At 34.1% G+C, this 22,726-nt stretch overlaps 1 non-coding gene and 1 pseudogene across 1 annotated transcript; both read left to right on the forward strand.

Annotated features, from left to right (window-relative positions):
• Positions 1 to 12,448: 12,448 nt before the first annotated feature.
• On the forward strand, positions 12,449 to 12,555 carry LOC141490368 (U6 spliceosomal RNA). The gene has a single exon (XR_012469195.1). It is a non-coding gene; the product is annotated as a U6 spliceosomal RNA (small nuclear RNA).
• A 5,209-nt stretch (positions 12,556 to 17,764) lies between these two features.
• Positions 17,765 to 18,339, forward strand: LOC141489656 (syndecan-4 pseudogene; annotated as a pseudogene).
• Positions 18,340 to 22,726: the final 4,387 nt, after the last annotated feature.

Consider the following 22,726-nt stretch of genomic DNA (forward strand, 5'->3'; position numbering starts at 1 on the left):
TGAATAAAAGCAGTCATAATTGCTCTTAATTTTAAAGTATTCTATAAATTATGGCTATTACCATACCCTTGTCCATCTAAGGTTTTAGTTCTTTTTCTCCACAATTAGTTGTTCATCCTTTTGAATTCTAGAGATCTTTCACTTTGAGAGAGAAATTGTAAACAAAATAAGAATTGAATATTTCTGTTTTCTGCCTTGTGTTTATTAACAATATATTATAAGAACTTTCCTTTCTTTTCTCTTATCACTAATATGCCTTGAAACAAAAACACAAAAAAAGAACAGCAAAAGCAACAAAAATGTATTCTTCCCTCTAATGACCAGTTTTCAAAAGTCTCAACACATCTTGAGCTTTAGTCTCTCTTCTGACACCATTCTCATAGCTTAATTCACTTGTTAATTTCTTTCTTTAGTATATTTTCTTTGTTTTCTTTTCTTGAAACTTTTGGATACTTTTTAAATGTAGGTTCATCAGAAATATCTGAATAAATGCTGCATCCTTTACTTTCCTTTGGAGTCATATAATTGGAATCTACTTTTTGCACATCTATTTTCTTTGAAATATTTTTCTTTTAGAACTTTTGAGTATGAAATTATATTTCTCATTTCTTTGATTTTTCTGACACCTCTTTCCAGTCTATTGTTTTCATCTCATCATCACCATCACTTTCTTCTTTACATATCTTGAGTTAGTTTGATTCAGTGAAAGACATTTTAATTTACAATGTTACTTGACCTGACGTTAGACAAGTCTTTTATATTTTCTGGGTCTCATTTATAATATATGAAGGTTGAATTTGAGGAAGCTCAAAATCATTTACAAATTTAAATCTATAATTCAATGACCCTATGAAAGCTAATTTTCATACACTCTTTTCCAAGTCCTTATAACTTTCACCTTCTTTTCGGTCAGAAGAATGACTGGGACATCTCCAGAAGGTAAGTAAAAGACATGGCAATCCTGAAAAGATGGTATAGAGAGTGTATTCTAAGGTTAACCCTCCTCTCATCAAACCAAAATATAACAATGACAAAAAGAAGAAAAGTGAAAGGGTGGAAAGGGAGGGAAAATAAGTACAAACAGAAGAAGCATATTATAGAATCTAATAAAATTCCAGTAATTATGACTGTGAATGGGAAAAGGATAAACTTTCCCATAAAGCAGAAACAATTAGCAGAGTGAAGTCTAAAACAGAGTCCTACAATATGCTGCTTACAAGAAACATATTTGAAACAGAGACACACAGAGTAAAAGGCTAGAGAGGAATTTGTTTCAGTTGAAGTGAAATAAGAGAGAGTAGCAATCCTTATCTCAAACAAAGCAGGTGTAAAAATAGATTTTTAATAGATAAGGAAGTCATATCCTCCTAAAAGATACCACAGACAGTGAAGTGATTTCAATACTATGTATGCACCAAGCAATATGCTATCAAAATTAAATGATTTACAGGAAGACAGAGACAATAAAACTCTTTTGGGGAGAGGACCTCAATCTCACTCACTCAGAATTAGTTAAATCTATCATAAAAAAATAAAAAGGATGTTAAGGTGAATAGAATGTTAGATATGATATACCTCTGGAGAAAATTGAATGAGGATAGAAAGGAAAATATTTCTTTTTCTGTGGTATATGGAACCTATACAAAAAATGACCATGTAATAGGGCAAAAAATCTCATAAATGCAAAAAGGCAGAAATATTGAATGCATCCTTTTCAGACCATGATGCAAAAATAATAGTCACATGCAATAAAGGGCCATGAACAGAGAGACCTAAAATTAATTTCAAAATAAATACACCAATTTTAATTTTTTTTCAAGGGAATGGGGTTAAGTGACTTGCCCCAGGTAGCACAGCTTGGTAATTATAAAATATCTGAGGTCAAATTTGAACTCAGGTCCTCCTGATTCAAGGGCCAGTGCTCTATCCACTGTGTCACCTAGCTGCCTAAATAACCTAATGTTAAAGAATGAGTGGAGCAATCCACAAATCATAGAAAGAATTAAAGATTTCATTCAAGACAATGACAATAATGAGGCAACATATGGAATATAGCCAAAGCAGTTATTAGAGGATATGTTATATCTCTAATGCTTACATAAATAAAATAGAGAAAAAGTGGATCAATGATCTGAACATGCAACCAAAAATGTAGAGAAAAAATAAATTTAAGATTCCCTATTAAATATCAAATTAAAAATTCTGAAAATTAAAGATGTTGATAAAATTGAAAGCAAGAAAACCTTTGAACTAATAAATAAAACTAGAGTTAGTTTTATAAAAAATAACAACAAAGTGACAAATTGACTAATTTGATTTAAAGAAAGAGAAAACCAAATCACTAGAGTCTAAAATGAAAAAAGGTGAATTCATCACCAATGAGGAGGAAATTTAAATAATAATTCAGAAGTATTTTACCAAACTACATGCCAACAAATTTGATAATCTAAAGGAAATGGATGAATATTTACAAAAATTTAAATTGCCCAGTTAAAAGAAGAGGAAGTTAAATACTTAAATAACCCTATCTGAGAAAATGAAATTCAATAAACCATCAACGAACTCCCAAAAGTAACATCTCCATTGACAGACAGATTCACCAATGAATTCTACCAAACATTCAAGGAGCAATTTGTTTCAGTAATGTATAAGTTATTTGGAAAAAAAGTGAAGAATGAAGTCTGCCTTCTATAACAACAATATGAGGCTGATAATTAAACCAGGAAGAGTCAAAACAGAAAAAGAAAATTATAGATCAATTTTGCTAATAAATATGGATGAAAAAATTTTAAGTAAAATATTACCAAAGATATTTCAGCAATTATCACAAGAAAAATACACTATGATCAAACAGAATTTGTAGCAAGAATGTAGGGTTGATTCAATATTAAGAAAACTATCAGCATAATTGACCATAACTAATAGAAATCATAAGATTATCTCAATAGATGCTAAAAAAGCTTTTGACAAAATACAGCACCCATTCCTTCTAATAATACTAGAAAGCATAGGAATAAAAGGATTTTTCCTTTAAATTGGCAAGCAGTATTTATCTGAAATGATCAACAAATATATGTAATGGGGATAAGCTAGAAGCATTCCCAATATGATTAGAGGTGAAAAATCGATGCCTATTATCACCACTATTATTCAATATTATATAAGAAGTGTTAGCTTTAGCATTAAGAGAAGAAAAATAAAATTGAAGGAATCAGAATTGGTAATGAAGAAACAAAACTCTCACTCTTTGCACCTGATATTATGATATACCTAGAAAAAATCATCTAAAAAACTACTAGAAGCAATTAGCAATTTTAGCATACATAAATCCTGAGCATTTTTATATATTACTAAAAAGATACAACAGTAAGAGATAGAAAGTTAAGTTACTAAAATAACTTCAGACAACATGAAATACTTGGGAGTCTATCTGTGAAAGCAGACTCAGAAACCATGAAAACAGCTATAAAAACACTTTTCTCATTAATAATATCAGATCTAAATAACTGAGCAAAAGTATCAGTTCCTCATGGCAAGAATGAAATAATATAATAAAAATGAAAATTCTACCTAAATTATAATACTTATTTAGTGCCATTCCAATCAAACTCCCAAAAAATTATTTCAGTGAGCTGGAAAAAATAGCGACTAAATTGATATGGGGTAACAAGTCAAGAATATCAGGGAATTAATGAAAAAATGCAAAGGAAGGCAATAAAAGATCTAAAATTATATTATTAAGCATCATCCATCAAAACTGTTTGATCCTTGCTACAAAATAACATGGTCAATCAGTGGAACAGATAATTTTTAAATTATCTTTCTTGAATCTGTTTTCCAGATCAGTTTTTTTTAATGAGATGTTTCACATTTTCTTCTAATTTTTCATTCTTTTCATGTTGAAGTATTGGGTCTTGATTTCTCATAAAGTCATCAACTTCCTTTAGCTCCATTTCACATTTGAAAGATTTGTTTTCCTCAAAGAGCTTTCTTATTTTCTTTTCCATCTGGCCAATTCTGCTTTTTAAAGCATTCTTCTCTTCAATAACTTTTTGAACTGTTTTATACATTTGACCTATGCTGGTTTTTAACATGTTATTTTCTTTAGCATTTTTTTGGATCTCCTTGAATAAGCTGCTGACTTTGTTTTCATGTTTTTCCTGCATATCTCTCATTTCTTTTCCCAATTTTTCTTTTATCTCCCTTATTGGTTTTCAAAATCTTTTTTGAGCTCTGGCATAGCCTGAGCCCAATTTCTGGGTTTCTTTGGAGTATTTAGATGCAGAAGCTTGTACTTCCTCATGTTCAGATTGAGTATTTTGATCCTCCTTGGGATCATAGTCAAAGCATTTGGCAATGGTTGGGTTCCCTTTTTCTGTTTACTCATTTTCCCAGTCTTTGCCTGGTTTGGGGGTTTTTCCTGAGCTTTGGGGTTTTATTGGTACACCCCCACAAGGACCTCATTGTGTGAAGCTCTGACTGCCCTCCTGGAATGTGAATGACCACAAGCACACACCTCTCTTCCATGGGGCCAAGGTGGGGGAAGGGGTCCCTGCTCTATTGGGGGGGGGGCTGACTGAAATCAGGATCTGCATGTGGTCAGAGTCCCAGAGTTCTGTTCTAGGGACAGAGGACAGACCTTGGAAGTCTTCCTCCTCTAACTTAGCTTCAGTGGGCTGAGCACTCAGGGCGCAGCTTGCAGCTGCCTAGAGGCTCCTGCTTGCTGGCTTTGTAGACCTGATTCCCTTTCCTGGATCTGAGCTGAGTGCTGCAACCTCTCTCAGGGCCTGGGCTTCATGCTCCTTCTGGCAGAGGTCTTCCTGCTGATCTTCCAAGTTGTGCTTACTTCAGCCTGGGGTGCAGGTCAAGAAACTCCTTGGGCTGTCCGGAGCCACGGCTCCCAGATGCCCTGGCACTGTTCCTGGGAGGTTGAAATTTCTTCACTCTGGTGGGACCACCGATCTAACCCCCATGGAACAGAGTATTCCACTATTTTCCAGGTTACCTTGGGCTGGAGAATTGCATCACTGGATCATTCTGTGGGTTCTGTCTGTCAAAAAATTTAGTTGAAGTCATAATTTTAAGATTTTTGAAATATTTTGGAGATAGCACTTAGGAAAGGCTTTTCTCTGTCCACCATCTTGGCTCTGCTCTTAGAGTCAGAATTTTATGTCATCTGAAAGTTTGGGGGATTAGAGCTTTCAGGAATTCATGTCTTCAGGCCACCATCTCCAACCCCCCCCCCCCCGCCCACTCATGAGTTCTTATAGTCCATTAGTTTTCTATCACATAAATAAATCACAATTTGTTCAGCCATTCCCCAGATGATAGTATCTCCTCAATTACTTTATCTCTCCAAAATTTTATCACTCTAAAATGAACTGCTATGAATATTTTTACATGTGTGATTTTTACATTGTTTTTCATGATATCTTCAGAATATTGACCGAATAGTGGCATTGTTACAGTTATTTGTCATCCTTTAGGAATAATTCCAAATTGCTTTCCAGAAAGGTTGGATCAGTTCCCAACTTGACCAACAATGCATTACTATCCCAGTTTTTCCATATCCCATCCAACTTTGATCATTATATTTTCTCATCATATTGGCCAATCTGAGAGGTTTGAGGTGTAACCTTAAAGATGCTTTAATTGTAATTTCTCCAATCAATAATTATTTAGAACAATTTTTCATATGATTATAGATATCTTTGATTTCTTTCCATATTTTTGACCATTTCTCATTTGGGGAGGGATTTGAATTTTTTTGTAAATTTGATTCAGTTATCTCTATAGTTTAAAAATTAGTCCCTTGTCAGAAATGCAAGTTGTAAAAATTATTACCCAGCAAACTATGTTCATTTCAATAGTTGTTGTAGTGGTTTTGTTTTTGCAAAAAAAAATTAATTTAATGTAATCAAAATTATACAGTTTGTTTTTTAATGTTCTCTATCTCTTTTTTTGGTCAAAATCTTCTCCCCTTTCCATAGTTCTGACAGGTAAACTATCCTTGGTTACCTTAATTGGTTTACAATAGCACCTTTTGTATCTAAATCTTGGACCCATTTCAAACTTATCTTGGTATAGTGTGTGAGGTGTTGATCTATTTCTAGTTTCTGCTATACTAACTTCTAGTTTCTCCAGGAGTTTTTTAGAAGCATGAATTCTTATCCCAGATAAGTCTTTGGATTTAACAAATAGTCATTTCAATATATATATATATAGTCATTTATAGCCCTCATACAACTATAGAGGAGAAGAAAGCCCTCATAGCTCCAGGGTAGAGGGGAGTCCTGTGGTCATACATAGACCAGAACACCAGCCAGGAGAGCAGTCAGAGCCACTTAGAAGACATTGGAGTCATTAAAATTCAAAACTTTGGAAGTACAGTAAATAATTTATTAGGCTGAGAAAATGAGCAACCGCAGGGGGCAAAAAAGTATCTGACCATAGATGACTACTTTGGTCACATGACAGATCAAAATATACACTCAGAAGATGACAAAGCCAAAGTTTCGGTATCCAAAGCCTCCAAGGAAAAAATAGGAATTAGTCTCAGACAATGGAAATTCTCAAAAAAGACTTTGAAAATCAAGCAGAAAGAAAAATGAAAGTGATGTGAAAAATTATGAAAACCAAGACAGAGACTTGGTGATGGAGATACAAAAACTACTGAAGAAAATAATATGTGATACACAAATTTAGGTCAATGGAGAAAACAATCCAAAAGGTCAATGAGGAAAAGCAGGATTGACTGGTTGGAAAAGAGGAATTAAAAAGAAAGTTTTCTGAAATAAATTGCCCCTTCAAATGTAAAATAGAGTTAAAGGAAGATAATAGATTTGTGAGAAGTCAAAAAACAACAAGAAAACAAACCCAAAAGAATGAGAAACTAGAAGAAAGTGTGAAATATCTCATTGGAAAAGCAACTGCTCTGGAGACCAGATACAGAAGAGATAATTTAAAAATTATTGAGCTACCTGAAAGTCAAGTCCAGGAAAAGAAATTAAACTTCATTTTTCCAGAAATAATCCAGCAAAATTGCCCTGAGATCCTAGAACCAGAGGGTAAAATAGAAATTGAGGTAATCCACTAATCATCACACCTCCCTGGAATATCGTAGCCAAATTCCAGAACCCCAAGTCAAAGAGAAAATACTACAAGCAGCCAGAAAGAAACAATTCAGTTACTGTGGCAGTTTGGCACAGGATTTGGCAACATCTACATAAGGACTCATGGAGCTTAGAATATGGTATTCTAGAAGGCAAAAGAGCTTGAATTACAACTGACAATCAACTACCCGACAAAACTGAACATCCTCTTTCTTCTACTGAAACAACCAGAGCTGAACAGAAAGTTTGATCTTCAAGTACAGGACTCAGATGAAGCATAGAGAGAGTGGAAGGGAAGGGCTAATAATCATGGATTTAATGATGTTGAATTGAATGTATTTCTGCATGGGAAGAAGATACTAATAGCTAATATGAACCTTCTCATTTATAAGAGGAGTTAAAAGTAGTACACACACACACACACACACACACACACACATACATATACATACATACATATATATATATATCTTATATATATATATATATATATATATATATATATACAAGACACAGGAGGAAGCTGAATATAATGGTTTAATATAGTATAAAGTTGGAGTCAATGGATGAAAAAAGAAATATACTAAAAGAAATGGAAATAAGGGGAAGAATGGGATAACATATTCCACTTAAAAGAGTCCAGAAAAATCTTTTGTAGTGGAGTGAAAGTGTGAGGGTGAGAGGGAATGAGTGAACCACCATTTTCATAAGAAATGATTCAGAGTGGAAATAAAATACACAATAGGGTATAGAAATCATCTTTCCCTAGAGGAAAAAAGGAAAGAAAAAGGATGGCAGAAGGGAAATCGGGGAGGGGAGCTGAGGTATAGTTGATATAAGAGAGGCAAAATTCTGGAAGAGGATAATCAGACACAACATATTTCTGAGGAGGGATAGGGTGAAAGGAGAGAGAGAACAGAATAAATGGGAATGGAGAGGAATATAATGGAGGAAATACAGTTAAAAATATGAACTGTAGGAAAAATATTGAAGTAACTTCTCTTATGATAAAGATTGCAACCCATCCCAGAGATAAAGTTAATGGTATCTGAAAAGATACTGAAGAACACTTCTCTGAATCTCATTTTTCCTATATTAAAAATTGGGTTGGATTAAATGATAATTTAGGTTTCTTCTAGCTCAACACCTTAACTGACTTGAAAATATGATACATGTAGTAATTATAAGAGAACAGCATTCAAACCCAAGACCTGAGATTTGGAATATAATGTTCTCTTCACTACATTTCACCTCACTGTCTCACCTATGATCATGTATAATCATAATACATACAACCATGTACAACATGAAATCTAGAAACTTTGGTTTATAAAGAATCCTCTTTTTCACATTCCACAGATAACACTAAATTAAAGTGAGAGATATGGAGAATTTTAAAAGAATAATTAAGAACTAAAAATTTAAAATTAAATGAAACACAATAGAAAGCAGAAAGAAAACCAGATGTGCTCCTGAAATTATTCACATAAATTACTCTTATCCTATTGTTTGCAAAGCACTATGCTCTATATTGAAATTCCTTATATTAAACAGTTAAAAGAAGTTGATAACATGGATTTAAAATTTCCTTCAATTTTATTTTTAAAAAATCAGTGAACCCTTTATGACCAAACAAGAAAGACAGAACATTATGAAATGTAAAGTAGATAATTTTTATTACATTGAATTGAAAAGTTTTTGCATGAACAAAACCACTGCAACCAAGATTAGAAGAAAAGCAGAAAATTGGTAAACAATTTTTACAACTATTGCTTCTGATTAAAGTCTCATTTCTTAAATATATAGAGAACTGAATCAATTTTTTAAGAATCAAATCATTCCCAATTGACAAATGGTCAAAAGATATGAAATGGCAATTTTTCAGATCAAGAAATTTAAGCTATTGGGACAGCTAGGTTTTGCAGTAGATAGAGCACTGGCCCTAGAGTCAAGAGGATTTGAGTTCAAATTAGGCCTTAAATACTTAATACTTACTTAGCTCTATGAATTTAGGCAAGTCACTTAATCCCATTGCCTTGAAAAAGAACAAAAACAAAACAGAACAAAAAAAAAAAACCTAAAGCTATCTATAGTCATATGAAAAAATGCTGTAAATTACTGATGATTAAAGAAATACAAATTAAATTAACTCTGGGGTATTACCTCACACCTATCATTTTGGCTAATAGTGACATAAAAGGGAAATGATAAACTTTCAAGAGGATATGAGAAAACTGTGACACCAATGAACTTTTGGTATAAAAAAGAACTGATCTAGCCATTCTGGAGAATAATTTGTAAATATATCCAAAGGGCTGTGAAACTGTGCATACCCTTTGATCCTGCAATACCACCATTAGGTCTTTAACTCAAAGAGATAATTAAAAAGAAGGAAAGATCAATGTGTACAAAAGTATTAATGGGGGTGGCTAGGTGGTGCAGTGGATAAAACACTGGCCCTGGAGTCAGGAATACCCGAGTTCAAATCCAGCCTGAGATACTTAATAATTACCTAGCTGTGTGGCCTTGGGCAAGCCACTTAACCCCATTGCTTAGATAAAAAAAAAAAAACTAAAAAAAGTATTAATGACAATTCTTTTTTGTAGTGGCAAAGGATTGGAAATTGAAAGGATGACTATCAATTGGGAAATGACTGCATAAGTTGTAGTATATGAATGAAATGGAATATTACTGTTCTATAAGAACAGTAATGAGCAGATGGATTTCAGAAAAACTGGGAAAGTCTTACATAAAATAATGCTGACTGAAGTGAGCACAACCAGGAGAACATTGATCAATTCAACAGGAACATTCTATAATGACCAGCTATGATAGATTTACCTTTTCACAGTAATACAATGATCAAAGACAATTCTAAAATACAAGTGATAGCAAATTCCATCAACATCCAGAGAATGAATTATAGAATACAGAATATAGAATACAGATCAAACATATTACTTTCACTTTTTAAAATTTGTCTTTTTTTGGTTTTTGCTTGTATTTTTTCCTTTTTGTACTCACTCTTCTTTCACAGCACGACTAATAATGATATATGTGTAACATGATTAAGCATGTATAAACTTTCTTAGATTATTTGTTATCATAAGGCAGGAAGAGGGAAGAGAAAGAGGGAGAAATCATTATAAAAATGAATTTTGAAAGTTATCTTCACATGCAATCAAAAATATACAAATAAAAATTAAAATTGCAAATATACAATTATTCAAAACTTTCATGCAATATGAATAATGTGAATGTAAGAAGCATCTTTTAAATAGATCTTGGGTATTAAAATTACAATGGGATCACTAAGGATATAAGGTATATAGCACAATGACTATATCTTCAAAGGCATCACTGTTACCCATAAATTACAAATTTGAAATCTATTTGTAAGAAAAAGAAAGATGATTAAATAAATAAAATTTATATACATTCGCATACATATGTACATATGTAAGGAGAAGATATATATGCATATATATGATGCATATGTGTGTGTGTATATATATATATATATATATATATATATATATATATATATATACATATATATATGTATAGATATATTTATGGGCATATGTATAAAACCAAACCTGTTTTTTGAGATCACTCAGTCATGCCCAAGGTGGAAGTATAGTGTTTTTCAAAAGCATAGTTCCTATATGAATCTGCACAGAAGTTTTGACCAGCTCTTTTTCTGTCCTGCCAATCTACATACTTCTTGCTTTCCATGATTAAACATATTGTTGAAGGTCTTATTGTAGAAATTTTAACTCCATTGCAACTTATAACTCCTGAGTTTCACTGATCTACCAGTTTTAATCTTCTAGTCTTCAGATTAAATAGGCATGTACTACTGCTTTCATGAAACCTGAAGTAAAGGTAAATATCTTCCTTTGAAATAACTTCAAGGGGTATACTTATCCTTTAATGCTGAATACATGTTGCTTCCCAGAAACTGAGACCTATTCTTTAGTTTAAAAAAGTCAAGGTCTCCTACTGCAGCAATGGTCAGCATCAGTCATCCAGATCTTTATCTTGTCACGGGACTGCAAATGACTCTAGTGGAGAAAGTGAAACAAAACCACGCACGTAAATTTAAATCACTTGCAAGTCAAGACTTCACTCTCCTGATTTCATTGATCAGTTATGAAAAAATATATCAGATCATAAAATAGGATTTACTTCTGCATGTAAAAGTATCAGTCTTTAGTGAGTAGAGGTAATGATATGCATTTGGTCTCAGATCTAAGATTAGCTAGTTCTGTAACCTTGGGAAAATCCTTTAATACATAAAGCCTCAGTTCCTCCATGAAATATGGATAATGCTTATACAATATACTTCAAAGGACATTTGTGAGAATTACATTGAGATAATATATGCAAAGTGCTTTATGAATATGAACCAATAATTATTTTATTTGCACTTCTTATGTGAGAACATTAGAAACTCAGTGATTAAAGTTTTTACCAATGTTGATGAATTCTCTCTTCTTTGAAATAATTGTATAATTATTTCTTCATAATGCTGGAATTAAGGAACAAATTCTTTTGTGTTATACACAGCTTTTTAAATTAAGTTCTTACAGTATATAATTCTGATATTTCATGGGAAGGACTTTGATCTTTTTTTAAATACAAAGTAATTTCTCCTAAGGTCCTTCTAGAGCTTCATTTTATGCCAGGGAGATTAACCTATGTCTGACTGTCTATTTGAAACTTTGTCAAAATGTGTATCTCAATGACCTAAATCCTCAATGTTTGGGGACAAAGAGAAGCTAGGAACTTTCTTAAATTTTCCTGGATTTACCTCAGAAATAACATTAATCAAGCCTCTAAATGGATTTTGGAGAGATATAGCCCATAGAACAGAAAAGACTTAGTACATGAGGAGAAGCAAAGGACCCAAGATAGTAGAGGGGAAGAAGAGAAGAGGTGAGAATTGCTTGATTTTTACTCTCTGCAGATTGGGTTCAAATAGGGAATAACACAAATACTAAGCTGGATTTAGAAATTTATTTTAAATTCAGGTATTAGTAAAAGAAAGGGGGAGGACTAAAGGGAAAATGTAGGGGAGATATAAAAGGGGAAAGAAAAAGGAGGGAGCCTGATATAAGGGGATGGTATTCAGAAGCAAAATACTGGTGAGGTGAGATGGGGTGAAAAGAGAAAGAAAAAGTATAAATGGAGGGGAGATAGGTTGGAGAGCAATAAAGAATAATTACAACTGAGAATGTGAATGAGATAAACTCTTCCCTAAAATAGAAGCAGAAAGCAAATTGGATTCAAAACCAGAATCCTACAATATGCTGTTAACAGAAAACACAACTGTGCTTGCTTTGGCAGCACATATACTAAAATTGGAACAATACAGAGAAGATTAGCATGGCCCCTGTACAAAGATGACATGCAAATTCATGAAGCATTCCACATTTTTTCATGGAACACTCTTGTTCTATTAGAAACCAGGAGGGATGGGAATTCAGGGAAGCCTGGAGGGATTTGCATGAACTGATGCTGAGTGAGTTGAGCAGAACCAGAAAAACACTGTACATCCGAACAGCAACATGGGGTTGATGTTCAAACTTGATGGACTTCTCATTCCATCAGTGCAACAACCAGGGACAATTTTGGGCTATTTGAAATGGAGAATGCCATCTGTATCTAAAGAGCCGTAGAGTTTGAACAAAGTTCAAGCACTAGTCCCTTTAATTTAGAAAAAAAAAAACAAATGTCTTATTGTCTGGTCTTGTTATCTCTTATACTTTTTGTTTCTTCCTTAAGGATGTGGTTTCTCTCTCTCATCAAACTCAATTTGGATCAATGTACAACATGGAAACAAAGTAAAGACCAACAGATTGCTTTCCGTGGGGGGGGGGAAGTAAGATTGGAAGAAAATTTGTAAAACTCAAATAAAATCTTTAATAAAATACAAGAAACACAACTGAAGCAAAGGAATACACACAGAGTCAAGTTGAAAGATTGGAGTAGAATATATTATGCTTCAGCTGAAGTGAAAAAATCAGGGGTAACAACGCTGATCTGAGAAGAAACAAAAAGCAAAAATAGAGGACAATGAAGGAAACTACATACTCCTAAAAGATACCATAGTAAATGACGTAATTTCTTTTTTTTTGGCAAGGCAATGGAGTTAAGTGACTTGCCCAAGGCCACACACCTAGGTAATTATTAAGTGTCTAAGGTCAGATTTGAACTCAGGTACTCCTGACTCCAGGACCAGTGCTCTATCCACTGCACCATGTAGCTGCCCCAACAATGAAGTAATTTCAATACTAAACATGTATGCACCAAGCCCCCAATTGCCTTGAAAAATGTAAAAAAAGATTTGCCAAAGGGGGGGGATGGCACAAATCCAGCCTCATTCACAAAATAATTACCTAGCTGTGTAACCCTGAGCAACTCATTTAATCCCATTGTCTTGCAGAAACAAAAATTTTTGAAAATTAAGAAAAGCATCCAAATTCATAGAGAATAAGCTAAATGAGTTGCAGAAAGATAGTTCTTTGTGATCCTGACTGCATCTCCATGTTATTCAAATTGTCTCATTCTGGTTGCTTGTAATATTTTTCTTTCACTTGGAAGCTCTGGAACTTGGTTATAATATTTCTGGGTTTTGTTTTTCAGGGTAATCTTTTTACAGAGGAGATAGGTGGATTCTCTCAATTTCTATTTTACCCTCTGCTTCTAGGATATCATGGCAATTTTCTTATAGAAATTCTTTAAAAATGAAGTCAAGGGGTGACTAGGTAGTGCAGTAGATAGTGTACCAGCCCTGGAGTCAGGAGTATCTGAGTTCAAATCTGGCCTCAGACACTTAATAATTACCTAGACCTGTGGTCTTTGGCAAGCCATTTAACCCCATTGCCTTGCAAAATAAAAACCTAAAAAAAAAAAAATGAAATCAAGGTTCTTTTCCTGATCATGATTTTCAGGTAGCCCAGTAATTTTTAAATTGTCTCTTCTGGAGCTGTTTTTCCAGATCAGTTGTGTTTTCAATAAGATATTTCATGTTTTCTTCTATTTTTACATTCTTTTGGTATTGTATTGTTTTTCTTGATTCCTCACAAAGTCATCAACTTCCTTTAGCTCTATTCTACCTTTGAAGGAATTGTTTCCTTCACAGAGATTTCTTATCGCCTTTTCCATCTGGTCACATTTGCTTTTTATGGCATTCTTCCACTCATTACCTTTTTAGACTGCTTTTTCAATTTGACCTAGACTGGTTTTTAACATGTTGTATTCTTAAGCATTTGGGGGGCGTCTCCTTGATTAAGTTGCTGACTTGGTTTTCTTTGTTTTTCCTTCATCTCTTATTTCTCTTCCCAATTTTTCCTCTACCTACCTAATGACTTTCAAAATCTTTTTTGAGTTCTGTCATAGCCTGAGCCCAATTCCTATTTTTCTTGGAGGCTTTGGATTCAGAAACCTGGACTTTGTCTTCTTCTGAGTGTGGGTTTTGATCCTCCATGGGACAAAAACAATTTTCTATGGTAACGTTCCTGTTTTTCTGTTTTCTCATTTCACCAGCCTGTGCCATGGTTTTGGAGTGCTTACCAAGTTTTAAGTATTTTGGGGTCACCTCTGCAAGATCTTCAGTCCCTTCAAGTTCTTATAAGAGGCTATGACTGCTCTCCTGGACTGTGCTTTGTTCTGTGGATGACCACAAGCACACCCCTCTGGCCTGTAGCCATGAGATGTGTCCCTGTTCTATGGCAATGGAGGGCCCCAGACTGAGTTCAAATTCTAAATATGGATGAAGCCCCAGAGTCCTGTCCCAGGGACATAAGAGAGACTTCAACAGTTTCCCTCCATCCCCTTACCTTCCATGAGCTGAGCACTCTGGTAGCAGCTGCCAGGCAGTTCTCTGTTGGGAGGCTCTGTAGACCTACTTCTGTTTCTTGAGATCTGAGTTGTGCTGAGAACCACACCTGCATTGAGGACTAAGCTGACCTGGGCTTTGTGTTTGCTCTGGAAGAGATTTCTCCCCTGATCTTCCAAGTTGTGATTGGTATTCACTGGTTTGACAGGTCAGAAAATTTCTTCTCCTATTAGGACCCAGCACCCCCCAGGGATCAAGGTGTCCTGAGCTATTCCCAGTAGACTGGAGCTCCTGTGCTCTGGCACAGTGATCCTGGCTGTACTGCTGTCTTCTCCAACCCCTTGGAGCAGAGCCTTTCCACAATCTTCCAGGTTACCTTGGGCTAGAGGACTCACTAGATCTTTCTGTGGATTCTGTCTCTCAAAAATTTAATTAGAGTAATAATTTTAAGGTTTTTTGAAATATTTTGGAGAGAGGTCCTAGGAAAGCCTATTCTTGTGCCACCATCTTGTCTCCACCCCACCTAAATTACCAAATTTTAAAGAATGAATGGATCAAGCATCAAATCATAGAATTATTTAATAATTTCTTTCAAGATGTGACAATAAAGAGACAAATACTAAGCTCATGGGATACGGTCAAAGTAATATTTAATGGAAGTTTATATCTCTAAAAGCTTACATGAATAAAATAGAGAATGAGGAAATCAATGAATTGGGCATATAACTAAAAAAGGTAGAGAATGAACAAATTAAAAATCCCCAGTTAATGGGTAATGACTTAATAAACTGTAGTATATGTATGTGATAGAACACTACTATTCCATTAGAAACCAGGACCGATGGGAGGGAATTGAGGGAAGCCTGGAAGGATTTGGATGAACTGATGCTGAGCGAGATGAGTAGTACCAGAACATTGTATACCCTAATAGCAACATGGGGGTTATGATCAACTTTAATGGACTTGCTCATTCCATTACTGCAACAATCAGATGCAATTCTGGGATATCTATGATGGAGAATATCATCTGTATCCAGAGAAAGAATTGCAGAATTTGAGCAAAGACTGAAAACTATTACTTTTTCTTTTTTAGGTTTTTGCAAGACAATGGGATTAAGTGGCTTGCCCAAGGCCACACAGCTAGGTAATTATTAAGTGTCTGAGACCGGAATTGAACCCAGGTACTACTGACTCCAAGGCCGGTGCTTTATCCACTGCACCACCTAGCCACCCTTGACTATTATTTTTAATTTAAAAAAAACGCATTATCTTATTATGTAATTTTGCTATCTCATACTTTTTTTCCCCTTAAGTTTATGGTTTCCCTCTCATCACATTCAACTTAGATAAATGTATACCATGGAAACAATGTAAAGACTAACAGACTGCCTTCTATGGGGGGAGGGGGGAGGGAAGAAAGATTGGGGGGAAAATGTAAAATTCAAAGTAAATAAGCATATTTTTAAAAATCCTAATTAAATATCAAATTAAAAATTCTGAAAATCAAAGGAGAGATTAATAAAATCAAACACAAGAAATCCAAGGAACTAATAAATAAAACTGAGTTGGTTTTATGAAAAAAATAAAATTGGTAAATATTGTTAATAAAAATTTTTTAAAAGGAAACAATCAACTGTCAATATCAAAAATGAAAAATATGAATTCACAACCAATGAGGAGGTAATTAAAATAATAATTTGAGCTATTTTGCCCAACATTGTCAATAAATTTGACATTCTAAATGAAATAGATTAATATTTACAAAATTGCAAATCACCAGATTAATAGAAGAGGAAATTAAATACATAAATAACCCCATTTCAGAAAAAAGAACTTGATCAAGTCATCAATGAACTCCCTAAAAAAAATTCTCCAAGGCCAGATGGATTCAGAAGTTAATTCTACCATAGATTTAAAGAACGGTTAATTTAAATTTTCTATAAAGTATTTGAAAAAAAATGACTTCTACCAGTTTCCTTTCTGACACCCATATTGTGCTAATATCTATGCCAGGAAAGCTCAAAACAGGGAAAGAAATTTATAGAACAATTTTATAAATAAATATCGATACAAAATTTTATAATGTAATTTTAGTAAAGCAATTTTATAGCAAATTATCACTAGGATAATATTCTGCAATCAGGTAAGATTTCTATAAGGAATGCTAGGATGAATCAATGTTAGAAAACTAACAATGTGTAATTGATAAAATCAGTAAAAAAACTAAAAGAAATCATGTGAATATTTCAAAAGAGCTGAAAAACCTTTTGACAAAACATAGTAACTATGTCAATTAAATATACTGGAAAGCATATAAATAAATGAATTTTCCTTAAAATGATAAGTCATATCTAGCTACAAAAATTAACAAACATTATTTATAATGGGAATAAGCTAGAAGCAGTTCCAGTAAGATAAGGGTGAAACATGGATGCCCATTTTCAAAACAATTATTTAGTATTGTAATAGTAAGATTAGCTTTAGCAATGAGAGAAGTAAAATAAATTGAAGGAATTAGAATAAGCAATGAAGAAACAAAATTCTCATTCTTTGCAGATTTTATGGAGAATCCTATATTAGAGAATCTAGAAAATCAACTAAAACTACTTGAAACAATTAGCAACTTTAGCAAAGTTGCAGGATATATAATTTAAAAAATTATAAATCATGAGCATTTCTATATATTTTACCAAAAAAAGTCCAGCAAAAAGATATAAAAAGAGAAATTCCATTTAAAGTAGCTATAGGACTTCTCTGGATCCCTGCCCCAAGCCTGCCTGCCACTACCGGGAGGCTGGTTGGCACTATGCCCCCACTCGGCCTTTTCGCTCTCTTGCTCCTGGCCTCCAGTGCCCTAGCCGAATCGATCCATGAGACAGAAGTGATAGACCCAAGGGATCTCTATGAAGCCTGCTACTTCTCTGGTGCCCTACCAGATGATGAGGATGTGGGAGGAGCCCTTCTGGAACAAGAACCTGATGACTTTGAACTGTCAGGCTCAGGAGATACTGATGATAATGAGTCATCGGAGACATTCCTTAATACAGTTCAACCCTTGGATACTCTTGATAACCACATTCTTGTGAAAGAGGACCCTTCAAGTCAGGATCCCAAGGATTCTGAAGAACTGGAAGAGAATGAGATCTTCTCCAAGAAAAGCTTTTCCTTTGAGGAAGAAAATATAAGCAACAATGTGTCAATGTCAAGTACTGCCCAAGGCAGCATCTTTGAGAAGACGGAAGTCTTGGTAGCTCTGATTGCTGGTGGTGCTATAGGTCTTCTCTTTGCCATATTCCTGGTCCTGCTGCTGATCTACCAAATAAAAAAAGGATGAAGGCAGCTACGATCTGGGCAAGAAACCCATCTACAAGAAAGCCCCTACCCAGGAATTCTATGCATGAGGCCCTCCAAGGGGCAGCAAAGCATAGACTTAGGGGTGGATAGGGGAGGGTTGGTACCCCTGGGTGGGAGGGGGAGGCACTGACCATCCAGAGTGTGTCCACTGTTTCTTTCTTTCTATTTCCCCCTCTTCCCACAGAGTGGTTGCTTTTACATTGGGGGTGGGGGGGGTAGGTTACATAAGAGAAAATTTTCCTCTTCCTCATCTCCCCTGTTCCTTTATCAGTTCCTCATATCTCTCCAATCCTCATTGTTTCATATGAAAAATGACAATAATTCTCTAGCCTGAAAGTCAGAGCTGGATAAGGAAATCTCTTGAAATCCTTCTTTGATCTTCGAATTTGATCATACTTTATCTATTATTGGCATTCTGGAGTCTGATTTGAGAGGGGACAGTTTAGATGGACCCCAACCATTTCTTGGGGTAGGAGAGGATTCTTCAGGTCCCTTATTTCTGTCCAGGGCAAGCTGTCCTTTTATGTTAGGGTGGTCACCCTATATCTTTAAGGCATTGCATTTGTTGAAAGAGAGGGAGATGGAGTTTTAACAGATAGTGGATTTCACTACTCTAGGGTGACTTCAGGGAGAAGAGATAATGGGAAACAAGTAAAAGCAAGGAAAAACAGGCCTGGGATAAGATGTACTGGCCTGTTGAGGAATGGGGGATGGGTGAGTAGGTAAGAGAGAGCATATAAACACAGGTGAATACTTATATAAAAGGGCATTGTCAAACTTTCTCTTAAGAAGAAAAAAGTTAAGAACTTATATTTCCATTTTGAAGACTTCATTCCTTGGGGTGGAGGATGCTTCTGCCCTGGTGCATGGTAGGAGATAACAGCTTGGGTGGCCCTTGCCTCTAGCATCTTCCTAGCACCTGCTGTGGCCTCTCTATTTATGTATCTATCTATATATATATTTTTTGGTTTTTTGTTTTTGTTTTGTTTTTGTTTGAAATGAGGGGAGAGACTGGGGTGTGATTTTTATGAATTTTTTTTATTATTTATGGACACTTAGCTCTCTGATACCTTCCTTTTTGATACTTCAGATACTGTCCTCAACCTCAGCCCCTTCCAAGGTTATCCTCCACATCAAGATCCCAAATTGTGTTGGTGTTGTAGGCAATGATGGGCCTTTATCTTAGTATGTAATATATTGTTCTTTTTCCTCAGTTTTAGATAGATATATTTTTTGAGTAAAGTATATGATTTAAAGAATATAATATAGACTGGGTGGGTGAGTGGGAATTCAAGAATGGTTGACTTCCACTCTCAATTCTTACCTGGTCTTTTTCTCTGGTGCCTTCTCCCAATTTGGATGATGGCAGTAGCTATGGTGTTTAGAGTTGGTTGGCCTTGTTCTGAGATTCTGGAGGGAGGGGACTTTCCTGGGACTGTAGATGGAAACACAGTCCAGAGCTGTTTCCTTATGTGAGAGCAGAAAAATCCCATGGAGCCAGCCCCAAGGACTCTGGGGACTCCCTTTCCTATCACCACCCTGCTGGTTGGGGTTGGTAGATCTTTCCAAACTGCCTTTATTCTTACTCTCTTGGGACAGCTGGTCCTCCCTGTCTCCTACCTGCCCCAGGACTCCAGCTGGCTGGGTCTCTGCCTTGTTACCCCCTTGATAACCCTCCCACCCCCTAACTCCCTGTTGCCCACTACTGTAACTTGAGTGGTGGGAGTACGCACTTCCTGCCTTTCTGTAGTTGCCTTTCTCTGTGTCTGTTACTGATATTTTGGATAAAAATAAAAAGCTTTCTCAAAAAAAAATAAAGTAGCTATAAGATAATTTAATACTAGGGAATCTACCCTCCAAGACAAACTCATAAATGATGTGAAAACAATCATAAAATGTTTCTCATATTAATAAAATCAGATCTATCCAATTGGAAAAATATCAATTGCTCATTGGTAGACTGAACTAATATATTAAAAAATGACAATTCTATCTAAATTAATTACTTATTCAGTGTCTTACCTATCAAACTAACAAAAATAATTTATTGAACTAGGAAAAACATAGCACAACATTCATATGGAGATACTAAAAGCCAAGAATACTGAGGGAATTAATGGGGAAAAAAAGGAAAAGGAAGTGGCCTAGTCATAGTAGTTGTAAAATTAAGTTGTAAAGCATCAGTCATCAAAACTTTTTTGTGTGATTAAGAAATAGAGTGGTGGATCAGTGAAATCGATTAGATTTAAAAAAAGAAGCAGTAGTAAATGTTTATAGTAATCTACTATTTGCTAAACTAAAAGATTCTAACTTCTGGGATAAGAATTCACTCTTTGATAAAAACTGCTGAAAAATTGGAAAACGTCAGAAAGTAGGCATAGACTAACATTTCACACTCTAACCCAGGATAAGGTCAAAATGGATACAGGTTTAGATAAAAAAAGGTTATACCATGAGCCAATTAGGTGAACAAAGGGTAGATTATCTGTACTTTGTACAATTAGTTGCAATTTTGATTATATTAAATTGAAATGTTTTTTCCACAAATAAAACCAATGCAACCAAAAGTAAAAGGAATGCAGTTAGTTGACAAAATATTTTTTTACAGCTAGTGTTTTTGATAAAGTATTCATTTCTAGCATATATAGAGAATTTAGTCCAATTCATGGGAATGCAAGTCATTCCTCATTTCAAAAATTGTGAAAGGATATGATCAAACAGTTTTCAGATGAAGAAAGTAAGTCTGCCTATTCTCATATGAAAAAAATCTCTAAACCATTATTTATTAAAGAAATGCAAATTAAAACAACTTTAAGATACTACCTCAAACCTATCAGATAGTCCAATATGACAAAAAAGAAAAAAAAAGATAAGGAAAATGATCAATATTGGAGGGGATGTAGGAAAGCTGAAACAATCATGCATTATTGGTGGAGTTGTGATCTGCTTCAACCTTTCTGGAAAGCAATTTGGAGCTATACCTAAAGAGCAATCAAACTGTGCATACCCTTTGATCAACAATAAACTAGTAGATTTTATTCTCAAAAAGATTATAAAAAAAGTAAAAATCCCACACACAGAAAATATTTATAGTATTTCTTTTCATGAAGGCAAAAAACTGGAAATGAAGGGATATTCATTAATTGATAAATTTGGGGAATGGTTGAACACAGTGTGGTATATGAATGTGATGTAATACTATTGTTCTATAATAAATCATTACAGGCTGAAAAGATTGGAAAGTCTTGCATGAATTAAGGTTGAGTTTAATGAGTAGAACTGGGCAACATCAGACACACTAAAAACAACAATCTGTGATGATTAACTACAATGGACTTGGTCATTTCAGTGGTACAATGATCAAAGACAGTTCTACAGGATTTGTGATGGAAAATATCTGCATTAAGAGAAAGAATTATGGAGACTAAATGCAGACCCTGATTTACTATTTTCAATTTTTACAATTTGTTTTTGTAATTTTTTTCCTTTCATGTTTTTCCCCATTTTGTTTTGATTTTTCTTTCATAACATCATTAATATGGATATATATTTAATATTGTTATAATCTTTAACATATATTAGATTGCTTTTTATCAGGGGAGGAGGAAGGCAAGGAAAGGAGAGAGCAAAATGTGAAACTCAAAACCTTATAAAAATAATTGCTGAAAACTTAATTAGTATGAAATTCGAAAAATAAATATTTTTTAATCTCCTATGTCTGTCTGTCGAATGTAAACATTGGGTAAGATCATCTAGTCTCAAACATTTTGTTCTCAGAAGTTCTTTGCCCTCTTAAAAATTACCAAAGATTAAAATTAAAAATAATAATAATAATAATAATTGTAGGTCTATATTTTCTTGGGAGGAGGGGTTATTATATTTACTCTTAAAAAAGAATATTTTAGTAATGTATAAAAAAGCCATTATTTGCACAAAATAAAAATAAATAAATAATAAATAAATAAAATTACCAAAGACCCCTAAAAATCCTTTATTTGAAGTGTTTCAATATCTATTTAAATGTCCATTGATATTTCCCATATTAGAAATCAAAATGACTCAATATTATTTTGAAAATAGTTTTGACTTCTGAAAGTATATTGATAGTCTCATAGATGATTAAATTATACTATACTTTTTAGAATCAATGAGCTAGATGAATACTTTTTTTCTAAAACCTTTTTCAGTTATAAATCCTTTAAACTCTAACTCCTAATAAATCTTACCAACCTAGAAAAGTTTCAAGTATGAATCAAGTCTGAAGAGTTAACATGAGACAATTGTATTTAAAACTGGAAAAGATCTTAAAGTTCATCACATTAAGGAAACTGGGGCTTAAGAAAAGATAAAGAATTTGTCCAAATTATATAGTTCATTTGATTGATTTAAACTTGAACACAGGTCTCATGTCTCC

This window comes from Macrotis lagotis, chromosome 5 (assembly GCF_037893015.1).
Source record: "Macrotis lagotis isolate mMagLag1 chromosome 5, bilby.v1.9.chrom.fasta, whole genome shotgun sequence".
Lineage (NCBI taxonomy): Eukaryota > Metazoa > Chordata > Mammalia > Peramelemorphia > Peramelidae > Macrotis > Macrotis lagotis.